The sequence below is a fragment of the Bidens hawaiensis genome, unplaced genomic scaffold (genome assembly GCF_021521415.1).
Source record: "Bidens hawaiensis isolate Kalapana, Puna unplaced genomic scaffold, B.hawaiensis_p1.1 tig00018743_1, whole genome shotgun sequence".
Lineage (NCBI taxonomy): Eukaryota > Viridiplantae > Streptophyta > Magnoliopsida > Asterales > Asteraceae > Bidens > Bidens hawaiensis.
Window position 1 is genome coordinate 277115 of NW_027492837.1, and position 14464 is coordinate 291578.

Genomic DNA, 14464 nt, shown 5'->3' on the forward strand with positions numbered 1-14464 from the left:
CACAAGATCATCAAAAAAGGGGGAGCCCTTATGAATTCCCATCTTAAATGCTTCAATAGTAGTAGCCATGTCAAGGTTGGGGATTTCCAGGGCTTCCCTGCCAAAACTAGTAACAAAATCCCTAAGGGATTCATCACTAGGTTGGATAACTCGGTATAAATCACTAGTTAACTTCTCAAATTTCCTACTACAAGAAATTGACTGTTGAATAAGTTAACTAAGTGTGAGAAAGAAGTAACAGAAAAGTGAGGAAGACTTAGCAGTCATTTCAAAGCAGATCCTGATAGTGTGGCTCCAAAACCTTTGCACAGACAAGCCTCTTTGAGCCTCTTAGGAATCGGGTTGATTTCCATCCGTTCTCTGTATTGAGCTACGTGCTCTTCAGGATCTGTGGTCCCGTCATACACATTCATGTTGAGGGTTTAAAAACGTTTCGAGATCTCTGTGTCACAGATTGGTGGAGCAAATCTGGACAATTTGTGACTTCCCTCCGGTATCTCAGGGATTGGACGGATCACCCCTGGTACGTTGGATATCATATCCTTTAAGTTTCCGCAGTTCCTTAGCCATGGCTTGGTTGATACCTGCATCCTGCATGGAACCACGGTTAGCATTTAATGATATAGGATCATGCGTGTTACCTCTTTGTTGTGTAAAGGGTGTCATCCCAGAAGAGTGGCTGAGTAATAAGCGTCTGCTACATGAGTTGGTCCACCTGAAGCTATGGTCTGCATGGGGATTATATCTCCTTTATAGACCTCAGTAATCCTTGACCCTGGAAGAAGGATCCTAGTGGTTGGGAGTTGAATGATTCTTGAAGATACAATCCGGAGGATCTTGGTTGTAGGATCAATGGTCCTTGCTAAAAGGTTGAGGATCCTTGAGCTAGTTGACCCATGGACCCCTGGTGAAGGATAGATGATCCTTGCTGAAAAGTTGAGGGTCCTTGAATCTGTTGACCCATGGACCCTGGGTTAAGGATAGACGATCCTTGCTGGAAAATTGAGGGTCCGTGAGTCTGTAGATTCATGGCTCCCGGTTGAAGGATGGATGATCATTGAGTTGGTTGATCCAAGGATATTGTAGTGTTAAAATCCAACATCCTGGGCATCAGAGGAGTTTGATCCTCTACCGGCCTCTTAGTCTTCTTCAGGTTTTCTATCTCTCGAAGGATCCTCTGGTTAGTCCTTTTTTGTTGCTCCCTGTATGCTTTGACCAGCGAAAACATATTAGAAACATCATTGTTAGTATTGACCACCGAAGTGGCAACAGAGGTTTTCGAGCTCTGGAAGACTGGTAGCTGTGTCTTGTTTCCTGCAGCAGTAGCCCTTGTTTTCCCCGTGATTGGAAGAGGCAACGGTGGCAAAGTTCTTGAGGAGAGAGGAACCGAAGATGACATGGTTGATGAAGCAGAGGTTGAATGAGAGGCCATTGAAAGTGTTATATGGGTATGAAAAGGTTGAAAATTGATAGGGTATTTTCTGGATTATAGCACCAATTGCCCCACGGTGGGCGCCAAATTGTTTTGGACAAAAATCTTCTAAGGATAATGTATCCAAATCCATAATTGTGAGGTATAATGTTATGATGATAGTAATAAAAATTTGAACAAAATGGAGACAAGCACCGTTATTTGCTACGAGGAAAAACCCTTTAATCTTAATCATATTAAAGGAAAAAAACCCCGGGTGATGACAACTTGTCTATCACCAATTTATTAATATCAAAATTGGGTTACAAAGGTGGAGTATATGAACAAAGGTTATAATGAATCTAAGTGTGTGATTTGCCTTGAGTGTTTTCTTGAGAGTGTTTGTGAATATCAACAGCAAGTATATGAGTGTGTACGTAAGTGAAGTGACCTAATCTTCGATCATAACTCGGTATATAACAAACAAAAATAACAACTAACTACTAGCTCCTATTAATCCGCCATCTCTCCACTCACTTCCCTCGTGCCATTTGACCACGTGCTTTAGAAGTCCATAAGCAAAATAGGTGGTGGACTAAGTCTTGGAGCCGTTGCGATTGATAAATATCAACCTACATACAAGAAACAACCATTAATAATACCAAGTACCGAGGATCCTTGATTCTGACATGACCCTGGAGCTCTTCAGAAGGATCACTGATCCAGACTCGCGATCAAGAATAACATATCCTTAGTACTTAATTATTTGTGGCTCAACAATTCCTTCTAGAAAATCTCCTCCCCGTTGAAGATAAACTCGTGCACCGAAGTTCTCATCTCATGATCGGTTTTCTCTCCCACTTTAATTATTAACTTGACCATAATATATATTTAACGGGTTTCGTATTTTGATATCGTAGGTCACAAATTAATGGCCTCACATTTTCATTTGAAAAGTGTTGGTACATAAATGTCAGTAGTTCATAGTCTAGCATTTGTAATCGTGTCTGTAATGTAATTATGTTTAAGTTTATGTTTATGTATGTAAGCGATGTTATCAACAAGTTCGCTTAGGCGAACTTGTTGAACAAGCGAAGTTGTTGACAAGTTCGCCTAGGCGAACTTGTTCAACGAGCGAAGTTACAGACAACTTCGCCTGAGGCGAAGTTGTCGTGTATTTAAGTAACCTACGGGTTACGGTGTGATAGTTAGAGTTTTGGTTTATCACGTGTATTTCAGTAAGTCAATAGACGAGAGATCGAGTCTGTAATAGACGTGTTTCAGGTTATAATACATAACGTGTTCGTTTGTATCGCGTGTGATTGTCTTACATATTCTACGCTCGTAACTACCTACGCAGGGATTCCGCACCTGCATAGATAGCGATATCCCGTGTAAGATCCGTCCGGGAACCTACAATTGGTATCAGAGCTTTAGGCTCGATTGTGTGGTTCGGGATTTCACGCGGGTGTTGAAAACGTCTCGTTTGACCTATTCGCGGGACGCGTTTTCGTTGATATTGTGTTATACTCACCTTATACAGTCATATTCAAGCCGTTACACCGACCGGAAACTGCAAAATCGTCGAAAACAGATCTGAATATTTTCAGTGTTCTTCGGGCGAAGTTGTTGTTCTTCAGGCGAAGTTGCCGTCACTGGAAGTAGGGTTTCGGCGAAGATATAAGGTTGAGCGAAGTTATCCACAACTTCGCCTACCTCATAAGTTCGCCTAGGCGAAGTTATCCTCAACTTCGCTTACCTCCTAAGTTCGCTTATCTTAAGCGAAGTTATTCTCAACTTCGCCAAGTCACGCGAATTTAAGGATTTTCCAGCGAAGTTATCCTTAACTTCGCCTATAGTACTGTTTGGAAGAATTTTTGTTTTTTTTTCAGGTTTTTCGTGTTTTCGAGAAGATGTCGTCAATTAACATCTCAGAGTTAGTCAAAATGGAAGTTGAAGCGGGGTCGGCTACTAAGGCCCCAAGGTTGATAAAAGGAACCGACTTTGTGGCTTGGAAGGATAGGTTCATTCAGTATATTAAATACCAGGATGCAAAGATGTGGGTGTGCATCCAGGATGGATATATTCCATCGACAATGGAATATGAAGGTCGGGATGTGATAAAGAAGTACAGCAAGATGGAGGAAGAAGATAAGAAGATGTACGAGGCCGAGAGCAAGGCCCATGCTGCAATTACTATGGCTCTTCCTCAAGAGATTCTCCATACATTCCGGAAGTACACTTCTGCACGAGAGCTTTGGGATGCTCTTGAGAATAGATTCGAAGGGAACGTGGGTATTCGTGCCTCGAAGATTAAGCTGTTAAAGACCCAGTTCTCTGTCTTCAAATATTTGAAGAACGAATCGCTCGATGATATTATCACCCGATATTATCATCTAATGACAGAGCTGAACAACTATTCTATTGCTTACAGAGAGGAGGAAATAGTTGAGAAGCTTCTCGATGCTCTCCCACCAAAGTGGGAAATGTACACTGTTCTAATGAGGGAAGACAAAGACTTTCCTAATTATGACTTGGAGACAGCAGTAAACAAGCCCAGAACTTTTGAGCTTAATATGGTTCGTAAAGAGACATCAACGGATCAGGTTCAAGACCCTGGTATGTATGGTGCCAAAGTTAACTCAGGCTCAAGTTCGAAGTCTGAATCTGCTGCTTACTACTCCAAAGGAGAGTCAGGTTCTAACTCTTCTCATGAAGGAAATGTGTCAGTAAACATGAACGGTGATGTTTGCTATGTTGCTGGAGGATCAAGTGCTTCGAAACCTCAAGCATCCAAGAGTAGTTTCTCTCCCAGTGCTTCAAGCAATAACTACACTAAGATGCCAATGAGTGTCAAATCTGCTGAATAGCAGTTTGCACTCTATGCATCTTTTATTGCTTCTTACGAGAACTACATACAAGGGAAGATTGTGGACCCTGCTGCTTTGGAAGAAGACTATGACCAGATCGATCCTGATGATCTGGAGGAGATGGATCTGCAGTGGCAGATGGCGATGATAGTAAGAAGAGTGAAGCGTTTCATGAAGAAGACTGGCAGAAAGTTCGTAGGTGGAAAGCCAGGATTTGATAAGTCAAGGGTGAGGTGTTACAATTGTCAACGAAATGGACACTTTGCAAAGGAGTGCACTAATGCACGTGTAGAACGTAGTCAGGGGAGGTCTACACAGCAAAGTGGAAATAACAATGGGGATAATGCCATGATGTCTGATGCTGGTGAATACAACTGGAACATGTTCTCTGGAGAACTCTTTGAGCAGGCACACATGGCGAAGGTTGCAGCTGAAGAATGTATGAAAGCTGCTGAAAATGAAAAAGCTTTCATGGCTAATGACCAGAACTCCGAGGTATGTACTAAACCTATCTGTACTAAATGTGAGAACTTGTCTGAACAGCTTGCTACAATTACTGATCAATATGTTAAGTTGGATGCCGAATTTAAAACCTTAAAAGAAGATCATCACTTCACAAAGACAAGAGAAAATAATTATAAAATAAAATTAAAGCTTGTGAAAAAGACGTTAAAATTTTAAAAACAAAATTAGCTGAGAAAATTGATGTGATCGATTTAAGCTACGAGGTTTTAGAAGAGAAAACCAAGTTAATCGCTGAGAAAGAAAAACAGATTGCTGATCACCAGGTAAAAGTGGTGGAACTAAATAGGAAACTGGAGCAATTCCGGAATTCCTCTGCTATTCTTGATCACCTCGTTAGTGATCAAGGTTCCTCACCTAAGAGGGGAGGAATTGGTTACCATGAGGTTCCACCACCTTATAACCATAATTATACTTTCAATCCTAGTGTTCATGAATCTGTTAATTTTGTAGCTGATCAGACAGGTCCTGCTAAGGAAACTGGTAAAGTACCGGAAGTTAGTAAAGGCGAAACAAGTTCGCCTGTCTCAAAAGTTAAAATTTCTATTTCAAGTCCAGTCTCATCTGATTCGGATAAGTCATCCGAGTAGGGTAAGACAAAAGAAAAGGAAGTATTACCCACTAGTGGAGAAAAAGTTAAATCAACTAAAAGGAGTACTCCACTCAACCCATATGTCCCACCTTATGTGAGATGTACGGTTGGTAATACTGCCTCCACATCTAAAACATCTGCTGAAAAGAAAGCTGAATATAGGTGTTGTTTTAGATGTAATCAAACAGGGCACCTTGTTGCTGATTGCCCTCTGAAGCAGCGTTTCATAGAGGTGAGGCCCTCGAAAACTGAGACTAAGGTTTTTGGTAATCGTTTAAATGTTAAAAATGAAAACCATTCAAATTTGAGAGATAATACAGGTTTTCAAAGAAACACATCTCGTTTTTACACCACTAATAACCAAACCAAATGCTATAATTCTTTTGATTCTATTAATGTTCGTCGGTTTGTTTGGCCTCACTATCAGTCTCCAAGGAGGTATCCTGTTAGGACTCGTGGAAATTTGTCTAATGCTAACTTTGGTCAGCCAAGGTGTGTGAGTTCTGTTAAGAAGGTTAGTCGACCCAAGACCAAGAGGTCTTGGGTCCCCAAATTTTAATAATCTCTTTTGTTTGTGCAGGAACAGTTGAACAGGGCTTCCAATAATCTTTGGGTTGTGGACAGCGGCTGTTCCCGGCACATGACTGGTAACAAGGATTTGTTACAAGATTTAAAACCTGTTCAAGGAGCAAGAGTCAGTTTTGCTGGTGAGAGTGGAGGCAAAATAACAGGAAGGGGTACGGTAACTAACGGGAAGATGACGTTAGAAAATGTGAACTTTGTTGAAGAACTGAAGCACAATCTGCTTATTGTGTCGCAGATTTGTGATAATGATTATACCGTACACTTCACGAAGACTGATGCGATTGTGTTGAAGCCTGGTTTTCAAATACCAGAGGAGTGGATAGTAATGAAGGCTCCACGTGATCAAAATACGTATATGATGGATTTAAGTTCAACTGAAATGTCAACGGAAGAGTCGTGCCTTTTGATGAAAGCAAGCGAAACGGAATCTGAACTGTGGCACAGGAGAATGGGGCACATTCATCTTTGGAAGATGAACCATATTGTCAGAAATGGGCTTGTGTTGGGTGTTCCCTTAAAAAGTTTCAATTTTGAAGACAAATGTCTTGCGTGCAAAAAGGGAAAGCAGCACAAGAAGTCCCATCTCACCAAGAAAGTAAACTCAATTGCCAGTACACTAGAGCTGCTTCACATGGATCTCTTCGGTCCTGTGAATGTAAGAAGTCTAGGTGGTACAACTTATTGCTTGGTGATCACTGATGACTACTCACGATACTCGTGGGTATACTTCCTGAAATCAAAGGACGAAACGGCTCAAATGGTGAAGAATCTGATCACCAAGGTTGAGAACATTATGGATAAACGAGTGAAGTTCATCAGAAGTGACAATGGTTCCGAGTTTAAAAATTTTGAAATGGAGATCTTCTGTCTGTCAAGAGGGATTGAACACCAATTCAGCGCTCCGTATACTCCGCAACAGAATGGAGTGGCTGAAAGGAAGAATAGAACTTTAATTGAAGGAGCCAGGACTATGCTGGCTGATTCGAAGCTTCCGGTGGTGTTCTGGGCTGAAGCTGTTTCTACAGCCTGCTATGTACTGAATAGAGTTTTAACGGTAAAAAGACTTAATAAAACATGCTACGAGCTTATGCATGGGAGAAAGCCCAATTTGTGTGGACTTGAAGCTTTCGAGTCCCCGTGTTCAATTTTAAAGGCACATTCAAAGTTTGGTGAAGCAGCCGATGAAGGAATCTTAGTCGGCTATGAAGTTGGGACTCCCAACAGGCGTGTCTTTAATACAACGAACGGCAAGGTTGTGGTGGTATGTAACACCGACATTACGAGTTATAGATCGCCAAGACCGAGCATCGAACCTCCTGGGATTTTCGACTATGATAGGCTCTTCAAGTCTTTTAACATACCTGATTTGTTTTGTACAGAAGAAGAAGAACGTGTTGCTACGAAGATGATTCTAGATGAGGAGGAAAATTTGGCTCATAGACAGCTATTTGATGATTGTCAACCTTCCTCATTAAATTCTATCGGTTCCCCTGCTGTCTCTCCTGGAGAAGAGTTTATCAATCCATTTCACTCTCAGCCAGAAACAACCATTGATGAGCTCTCTACTAATTTAGAAGATAATTTGCATGTCGGTGCTGTGCCGACCACGAGAATTCACATAGATCACCCTTTGGAAAATGTTATAGGTGATGTGTCCTCCGGTGTACAAACCAGAAGTAGCTTGAATGAGCACACCTGTGTTTATACAAGCATTAAGGAAACGGGTATAATGAACGAATGTTTGTACTCATGCTTTATTAGCCAGATTGAACCGAAAAATTATCAAATGGCTCTTAAGGACAGCTCGTGGGTCGAGGCAATGCAAGAAGAGTTGGCTCAATTTAAGAAGATGGAAGTTTGGACTTTGGTTGAAAAACCAAGGAATGTGCATGCGATAGGCACAAAGTGGGTGTTTAAGTGCAAGAGAGATGAAAAGGGGATTATTATAAGAAACAAGGCGAGACTGGTCGTTAAAGGTTTTAATCAGCAAGATGGGATAGATTATAATGAAGTGTTCGCTCCGGTGGCCAGGTTGGAAGCGATAAGATTGTTTTTGGCGTTTCCTGCTTTTAAGAAGATGAAAGTGTTTCAGTTGGACGTGAAGAGTGCGTTCCTCAATGGGAAAGTTGATGAGGTTGTGTATGTTGAGCAACCTCCGGGTTTTCCTGACCCAGACTTTCCTGATCATGTATACAAGTTGAGCAAGGCGCTGTATGGATTACATCAAGCACCTCGTGCCTGGTATTCAACGTTATCGGACTACTTGCTAGAGAATGGTTTTGAAAGGGGTTTGATTGACAGCACACTGTTTGTGAAGAGAGATGGAAGTGACTTCCTGCTAGTTCAAGTCTACGTGGATGACATCATATTTGCTGCATCAAGAGTCTCCATGTGTCAGGAATTTGAGACCGTCATGAAGAAAAGATTTGAGATGAGTGCTATGGGTGAACTAACGTTCTTTTTAGGATTGCAGGTTGATCAAAAGAAGGATGGGATGTTCATTCATCAAACAAAATATGTTCATGATGTCCTCAAGCGATTCAAGATGGAGGACTCTTCTCCATTTGACACTCCAATTTGCGTCAACCACAAGTTGGGAGCTGAAATAGACGGTGACGCAGATGTGGACCCAACTCAGTATCGGGCTATAATAGGTTCTTTGATGTATTTAACTGCTTCTAGGCCTGATATAATGTTTGCTGTTTGTCTTTGTGCTCGTTTTCAGGCAAACCCAAAGGAATCTCACATGAAGGGTGTGAAGAGGATTCTGCGGTATCTCAAAGGCAAGCCGAAGCTAGGGTTGTGGTACCCGAAGGGAGGAGACGTGGAACTGGTTGCTTATACAGATTCTGATTATGGAGGGTGCAATCAGAGTCGGAAGTCGACAACAGGAGGATGTCAGTTTCTCGGTGGAAGATTAGTTTCCTGGCAGTGCAAGAAACAGACATCAGTCGCAATCTCAACGTGCGAAGCTGAATATATGGCAGCATCCAACTGCTGCTCTCAGGTTTTGTGGATTCAGCAACAATTGCGCGACTATGGTCTGAATTTCTTACTCACTCCTATTTTAATTGATAACACTGCTGCCATCTCAGTAATTAACAATCCCGTGAAACATAGTAAAACTAAACATATTGACATTCATCATCATTTCATACGGGATTGTGCTGAGAAGAAACTGATTAAGGTCGAAAAGGTCGATACGCTAGAAAATTTCGCTGATTTATTTACAAAAGCGTTTGATAAATCCAGATTTCAAAACCTAATTGAGCTGAACGGGATGATCAATCCCGAGTAACCATGTTTTTATTGTGTTTATTTAAAAAAAAAAAAACGTCACTATTGCTTAAAATTAGTCGGTTACCTCAGTTTGATGGACATATCCTCGGATATGTTTTGGTCCTCATTTCTACTTGTAGTGAATGAGGATCGCCATTAACCAGACGACTGAAAGTGACCGGGGTGGTTATGATGTGTTTTCTTTCTGTCGCTGAAAATTAGTCGGTCATACTTAGTTAGAAGGACACATACTTGTATGTGGTCGGTCCAGTTGATCCATTGGATCTTCAGGATTGCCGTTTACCTGAAGACTTTGACGTGATCGGGGCGATTGAAGTCAAAATTTTTTTTGGGAAATGAAATTACTTTTCAAGTCTGTTACTTCGTAAGAAGTTCGTTAGCTATGTTAAACGGAAAATTGATCCAACCTTGGAAAATGATATATATACTGATTGTGTGTGCTTAACTAGTGAAGTTATTAGGCTTAAAAGGCTTTAGGACAATCATTGTATGTCATGGTAACTTTCTATGGTGCGTAAAAGTAGATGTGATACAAACTAATTTTACTTGATTTTACGTGGAAACTCCTTAAGAGTTTTGCGTGTCTTCATATATATCTTTTCGAATGATAGGCAGAAAAGCGATTACCCAGTCATACACGAGCCCATGTGTGTTCTGATTCCCGTGAAGAAAGCGTTTCAAGATACTGCAGTGATCCAGATTCGGGACTTGCAGTTGTTTATTACTCCGAAGTCTATAAGTATGTTTGTTGAAAAAAAAAAAAAAAAAAAAAAAAAAAAAATTTGAAGTTAATGTAACATATTAGTGATCATAAAATCAAGACTTCTCTATCTTAGAGTAAGAAGAAGAACGGGAACCAGAAGAAGAGTACATACAAGTTAATTAGACACTATGGGTCGAAGTGAATTCGGGGTGACTTGGGGAAAGTCAAATACGCTTTGAGGATAGATATGAGGCATCAGTATTTCTGAGTTGTTGCCCACTTAAATTTTAAGGATTAATTGAACCTAACTCGTATCACAGAAACGATGAAAACCACTTTAAGTTATACCTGCTTACAACCTGTCTCTATATGTCATAATACAGCTAAACACGGATCTATGTGACAGTCACGTAGTTAGTATGATTCCTGTTCGGATCTTTTCTAAAACATAGCAGTCCCTACCGAGACTGAAATTTGATCCCTTATACTTTATATTTTTACGTTTTTGTACTTAGATAGCTTTATTTTTTTAACTGGTTACTTAGAATTGATCATGTTATTTATTTCTTAAAGGACAACTGTTAAAATCTTAAGGGTTAAATTTTGAAATTTTAGGCGATGTTGTTGAATAGGCGAAGTTGTGAATAACTTCGCCTAGGCGAAGTTGTGAATAACTTCATCCGTAACTTCGCCTGTATATCAGAGCCTCTATATAAAGGATTTTAAGGGTTGAAACTGTTCATCAGAAATCCAGCGAACTTATCCGAAATTTCCGGCGAAGATATATAGGTTTCCGGCGAACTTGATTCGTTTCCGTTTCGATCCTTTTTCTCAGTTTCATTCTTAGATTCAAGGTGTGTGTTATCAATTAACGGTATATCCAAAGACAGTGGTGCTTTTCATAGGTCGTTTTGAACGGTTTCGTGACCTCGGTCCGGTGACCTTTCAAAACCGAGTTTTGCAAACTTGTGTTACGTGTTCATGGACGATCTTTTCATCAAACAATCCGTAATATCATGTGTTAGAGTCTCCTGGATCGTCAAACTTTGCCGAATCATCGGATTCCGACTGTTAGAATCCTAACAGTCGCCGATTCAGTTCAGGCGAAGTTAGGGTTTCGGCGAAGTTATCTGCAACTTCGCCGGACTATTAATTTCGCCTGAGGCGAAGTTATCCGCAACTTCGCCTGAGGCTTAATTTCGCCTAACCCTTATCTTCGCCTGAGGCGATGTTGTGTCGAGGCGAAGTTATCACTAACTTCGCCCAGACCATTTTACTTAAAATTAATTAGACGAACTTAAAGATGAAGCGAAGTTGTTCCCAACTTCGCCTCACCTTTAACTTCGCCTATACAGGTTTCACCACAACTTCGCTCCTGGTAAACATGCGAACTTGTGTAACACTTTAACGTTTATCTAACTTGGTTCGTTTAGTGCAGATATGGCTGCTGTTGGAGGTGCAGGAGGTGCAGGTGATGACGGTGATGATCACAGACAGTTCTTCCCGGCTCATAACCAGTTCATAACACTTGACCCAGATGCAAAGGGCGTGGAGGACTACAGGGAGATAATGACTTTTCTCCTGCGCTCAAGGATATATCATGCTATAACCACTACCCTGCCTATCTCCCTACCGAATATTGAAGACTTTTGGGAGACGGTAGAGTACGATTGCCGGGTTGAGCCCCCGGTTATGCGAGCCACCGTAAATGGTCAAGTTGTTCAGTTTAACTCTGAACAAATATGGGTGGCGTTGCAGTTTGGTGAAGAGACGAGGGATGACCCAACGGAGTTTGTTGCGCCATTCCGTGATGGGGCGTTCCTCAGGATGGGGTATTCTGGTCTCTTAGGGGACACTCAACGGAGGAAGGGATTTCTTTTAGATCAGTGGCGCTTCCTTATGCATGTCATGATCGTATGTATGTCAGGACGGAAGGCAGGCACTGATGGAATGGGTGCGACAATGCAGTCTGCAATGACTGCATTGACTTATAATAAAAGATATTCTTTCAGCCAGATGATCTTTTACGAGATCGATAGACAACGAAGGGCTGTGGCGCGTGAGCGGTTTACAATGTATCCTCGATTCCTACAGATGATTTTTAATCATGTGGCTCCGACGCTGCCTCAACGACGCCCTATTCGATACGTGGAAAGTGTGACAAAACGTTTCTTTGCACAGTGTCGCACTTCCAGCGCACGAAGCAAGCCTGAGCTGCGTCCCAGGCATACTCCGCTCTTTGGGTACCTTATCAACCCGGAGTATGTGCCTGCGGCAGGGGACGAGTTCCGAGACCCAAGACCACAACAGGCGGCAGCACCCCAGGCTGTATCAGCTGCGCCTGCTGTATCTGCTGCTGTGTCAGCTGCAGAGATTGACCTTGATGACATGTTGGGAGGCCATGGAATGTTTGATATGGACCGAGTTGATCCACAAGAGAATATTCAAGTCTCGGGTCCACAGGCAGATTTTGATGATGTAATGGAAGAGGCTAGAAGGATGATGGTTACGCATGAGAGAACGGTTGGTAAACAAAAGCGAATTGTTGTTGACGACGACGAGGAAGATGATGAAGAAGAAGCTGTGCAGTTGGTGAGAAAGCGTTCACGAAGGGAAACGACAGGTATGGGTGTAGGAGCCGGAGAAACTTCACAGTTGGTACGTTTTGCTCCACCTGCCCTATCTGGTATGTCCTTTGTTCCTACCTCTGTGCAGGTATCGAGTACAAGCGCTACGGTTGTTCCCGTAGTGGCTACATCGTCGGCTGGCATTCCATCGATCACGGCCGTCCAGACGTCAACTCCAGCAATTGTGTCTCTACCACCTCAAACGCATACTCCATCGTTGGTAGTAGCACGATTTGTCGAGTCTACGGTCACCACTACTGCAGGGTTATCGGGTACGGTACCACCTGCGGACACGCCCAGTTCAGACTCGGAACGAATAGCTTCACTAGAGCGGATTGTAGCTGAGCAGTCAAAGACTATACAAAGCCTAGTGGAAGCAAATCAACTGCAGGCATCCCTCCTGGCTGAGCACGGGAAAATTATAGATGCCTTGAAAGTGTTCTTGGCATCTCAGGGGGAGATGAGCTGTAGAGGAGATGAGCTGAGGACCAAAAGAAGAGAAGACCGAGACGATGATCCCAATGCACCGGAAGGTGCAGGTGGTGAGTTGCCAAGAACTACTATAGCTCTTGGGGCTTCCACAGCTGAGGGGGAGTCTGCAGCTGGTGATGATGTGGTTGCGGTTGGTGATGATGATGTTGAAGATGTTGATGATATGATTGATGCGTTGAAAGAGATAGACGATATGTTAGAGGATGATGAGTTGCTGAATGAAGATGATGTTCTGCCAATCGATGAGATCGAAAAGATTAGTGCAGAAATTGTGGTTGAGAAGGTGATAGAAGAAGGAGAGATTGTTGAAGAAAATGTAGAGCATGAGATCCCTGTTGTTGAACAGTCGACTATATGTGAAGATGCTGCAGTTGACAACACTGAGTGGGAAGATCAGCCAAACTGGAAGGAAGGCTGCGCTCAGTGGTTTGTAAAGACGAAGAAGCCAGCAGTACCAACGATGTTCAGAAAGTCGTATAATATAAAGGGATATGCAGAATCAAAGAAGGGAATCATATGCTGGTTGTACGATGAAGAGTTGAAGTTATTTGTGATCAAACGTTACGACGGCATTCAGTACTTCAAGAAGATGTTAAGATCCCTGAATACCTTACCGGAGTGTGAGGTGAGAGAGTTAGCAAGACTGGGGCTGATAAACAGAAGCGATGATAACATGGCAAGAGTAATTGGGAAAATTGTTTGGAAGGAGGCCATTAAAGATAAAAAGTTTGAACTTCTGAAGCCTCAGAAAGGGAAGTTAGTAGAAGACAAAGATAGAGGGATGCGGGCAGACGGCAAACCATCGATGGTTATGAAGTATAAACCAGTCCGTCATTTAAAAGAAGTGCCGATGAAGGTGATGCCCAAGAACGTCTTGAAAGACTTGAAGTGGTGGTACGTGGATTGTGAAACTGCTGAAGCGGTCATGGAGGATGAAGATGAGCAAGAGATCATGAGAGTGTATGATCCTATGCACTTGGTCAATCTGTCTCAAGCTGACTTGCAGGTACTACACGCTAAGAAGATTTTCTACATTCCTGCTTGGAAAGAGGAAGCTAAGAAGTACCAGAAGTTGGTTTCTGTATGTGTTAGACAGGGAGTGCATGCTTGAAGAGATGAAGAGAGAAGACGAAAGATTACAAGACTCAAGTTTTGAAGATCAAGATATGAAGCTACTGCCAAGGGGGAGTCTGTTGGTACATAAATGTCAGTAGTTCATAGTCTAGCATTTGTAATCGTGTCTGTAATGTAATTATGTTTAAGTTTATGTTTATGTATGTAAGCGATGTTATCAACAAGTTCGCTTAGGCGAACTTGTTGAACAAGCGAAGTTGTTGACAAGTTCGCCTAGGCGAACTTGTT